The sequence below is a fragment of the Alnus glutinosa genome, chromosome 10, assembly GCF_958979055.1.
Source record: "Alnus glutinosa chromosome 10, dhAlnGlut1.1, whole genome shotgun sequence".
NCBI lineage: Eukaryota > Viridiplantae > Streptophyta > Magnoliopsida > Fagales > Betulaceae > Alnus > Alnus glutinosa.
In genome coordinates, this window is record NC_084895.1 from 9903648 (window position 1) to 9906780 (window position 3133).

Sequence of the window (3133 nt, forward strand, 5' to 3'; positions counted from 1 at the left end):
TATGTAAAGAGTTTTTATTGAATATGTGCAAAAATATAAATATTAAAGAAAATTGATATAAGAGCTAGCGACATACATTCACCAAAAAGGAAAAACTGAAGGGGTGCAAAGAGAAAATAATAAGGAAAACCAAAAAAGACTACTTCTGCCCAAGTAAAAGTGCCTTTGTAATAGCTTCGCTCATCCCAACAGCGAGTGGAAATAAGTGTCCAGCACCTGGTAACTCATGGTATTGAATCCATGAAAGTTTTCTGGCAATATAGCGTTGCAGCATAATTGGCACAAGCTTATCTTCATCGCCTTGCCATAGATGAACTGAGCCTTGATTATTTGGAAAAGGGTTTTGAAGATCCAGCGGAGTGAATTTCCAACTCCCAAATCCAACCATCAAGTCACGATGGATGGACTCAAACTCTCCTTGCTGCTTCGATCACCTGTGCCTGCTGGGGGGAAACGAAATTCTAGTTATGCATGTTCATGTTGATCTGATAGTCATAGAGACCCTTTTAGCAGAGTACAAGAAAAGAAAATGAAGTACCTGGTGGTGCACGTGCATCTCTCTCCCAGCAAGCTTGAAAATTATTTCAAAATCTTGGAGAGAGAAGATATTTTCAGGCTTGTTGGCTACAACACTGGCTATAGGAAACCACTTCTGAGTGTTCCACCTGAAGGTTAGCCATGATACATAGTGAGCAACACGTAGGCTCCACTGGTCCTGAGGTTGTTGTTTATAGTAGGCGTCTGAAGACAAGTTGCAAGGAAATCCTTGCCACCAGCTAGTTGACTACCGGAGTTATTAATGTTGCTCCTGCTAACCTATCGCCATTAAGAGAGACAGACTTAGCCAACATAATTAGCTCCTCATATTCATACTAAAAAGAAATTTAAAGAAAATCAATAATGTTTCTTAAATTTTTCAAACAAAATAATGATCAGCTAATGCAGAAAGAGCTCCCTCCTCATATATATTATCAATGCTTACTTAGATGATAGATCAAGCATGATATTAGAAATGAATCTTTTCAACATACTTGAAATCTGTCGTTTTACTTTCACTATACCTCTATTCCAATACCATTGCAAAGGATGTTTTTCTAGTTACCTATAAGGATCAAGCCGAGGCCCAGTAATATTAGGGTAAGTAAGAAGATTTCAATGGTTCACCTATTTGAGGATGTTAGTATCTATGATTTAAAGAGAAATGGGTCATACTAACAAATGAGGGTAAGTGAATTTGTGAATATTGGAGACACTTAGTAAGTCCACACTAGATCTTTGATGTCTTAAAGGTCACAATTGATGACAATTAGAGTTATTCCAATATGATTTAGGAGTAGATAAGGTAAACGACACAGGAGATTCATGTAGAACAATCAAATTATTGTTGAGGTTGCTTAAGAAATAAATTTCATGGCTAAAGTTTGGTGATAGTTTGCCACAATGACAAAAAATTTGAAGCACTAAGGATAAGTTAAAGTATACGGTATAGAGGAATAGGTTTGATTCACCTTAAGTCATAATTTGGATAATGAGTTTGGAACTAAGGAGGGGAGACTTAGTGAAATGACTTAGACTTGTGATGAATATATACATAGAAAAGACAAGTGATGCCAGTAAAGTAGTAGGAGTTTAAGTGATTAACGATTGTAGAGGATGATGGAAAGATTAGTTATGACTTCGGGGTTAAAGGTAGAATGCGTGGTGCAAGTTAACTTTGAGGACTATTAGGGTAGCTTCAGGTAAGCATGTGAGATCATAAGCGATGTTTGCAAATTTCGAGGACGAAATTTTATAAGGAGGGAAGGATATAAAGACCAAGAAAAATTAATAGAGATTTTGCATTTAATAAATTGTATTTATTAAATGGTGAGACTAATAATTATATTTTAAATGATAGTATTTATGTTAAGAAAATAAAATAAGTATAAAGTAAAATAGTGGAATTAGAATAATTATTATAGTGGGTCCTAATTGAACAAATATTCAATTAAATTAATTAAAGTATAGTTAAGAGATATGTGGGGGTTAATGTTAATTATTAAAAGATAGGATTCTAATAAAATGGGGCCTTGCTGTGATTTGTTGTAGTTAGGGGTTTAAAAATAAGGAAATCTCCCTCTGTCACATATCGTTACCCGGTTGGCTGTGGGGATTTCACTATCTCCTCCTAACGACTCACAAGGTGCCACATGTCGCTTTATCACATTTCTTTTCTCTCTTCTCCCACCCCCCAACGTGTAATCTCTCTTCTTTCCCCCTCACCGTCGCATATTTTTCTTCTTCTTTCTTTTCTTTCTTTTCCCCCACTCAGCCGATCCTCTCTTCTTCCTTCTCTCCCCGCACACACATAGCAAACTGAGAGAGAGAGAGAGAGAGAGAGAGAGAGAGAGAGAGAGAGAGAGAGAGAGCTTCAGATGATGCAGGCCATCTCTTCCCCATCCCTCCTTCAACCTGTCACACATAAGGCCGTGAGAGAGATTGGAGACTGTGAGACCCGATTTTTCCGGTGGCTCTTTTTCAACTTTAAACAAAAATCCTCAAGGTAAATTCAGTAGTTTCATGTGATTCATTTGGTTTGTTTTGGGTATTTTGGTTTGTTGATCCTTGGCCAAATTGGGTCAGTTTTGGAAGCTCTCGGGTATCCCTTGTTTTGCCCGATATTTGTGTTGATTTTTGGAGTTTTAGTTGGGTGATTGTTTGTATCCATATTTTAGGATTGATACTAAACGAAAATAGATTTTGATTTGGGTTTTGTTTAAGAAGAAAATCTAGGGTTTATGGTGATTTTTGGAAGTGATGGCCGAATGGTGTATTTTCTTAAGATTTTGGTTTTGTGACTCTATGTTATATTTGATGATTCTAGAATAGGTTTTGGATTTGTATCTTGGAGTAATTGTTGATTTGGGTGCTGGAAATTCTGGGTTGGTGTTGTATTTTGGTTGTTTTGGAAGCTTGAGTCGGGCCTCTTGGATTGGAAGATGTAGGTCTTCTTTTGGGGTAAGATAGCTACTGGTTTGGGAGTTAGTTTTGAGGTGATGTTTGTTATTTCTCTATTGAATATTGTTATGTAATTGTGGAAGTAAATTTGGGTCTAGTGTTGGAATGATGGAAATCCAAATCTGATTTTATGTTT

The 3133-nt window shown here is 36.6% G+C and overlaps 1 pseudogene; it reads right to left on the reverse strand.

Annotated features, from left to right (window-relative positions):
• On the reverse strand, positions 1-2191 carry LOC133879012 (uncharacterized; annotated as a pseudogene).
• Between the last annotated feature and the right edge of the window lie 942 nt (positions 2192-3133).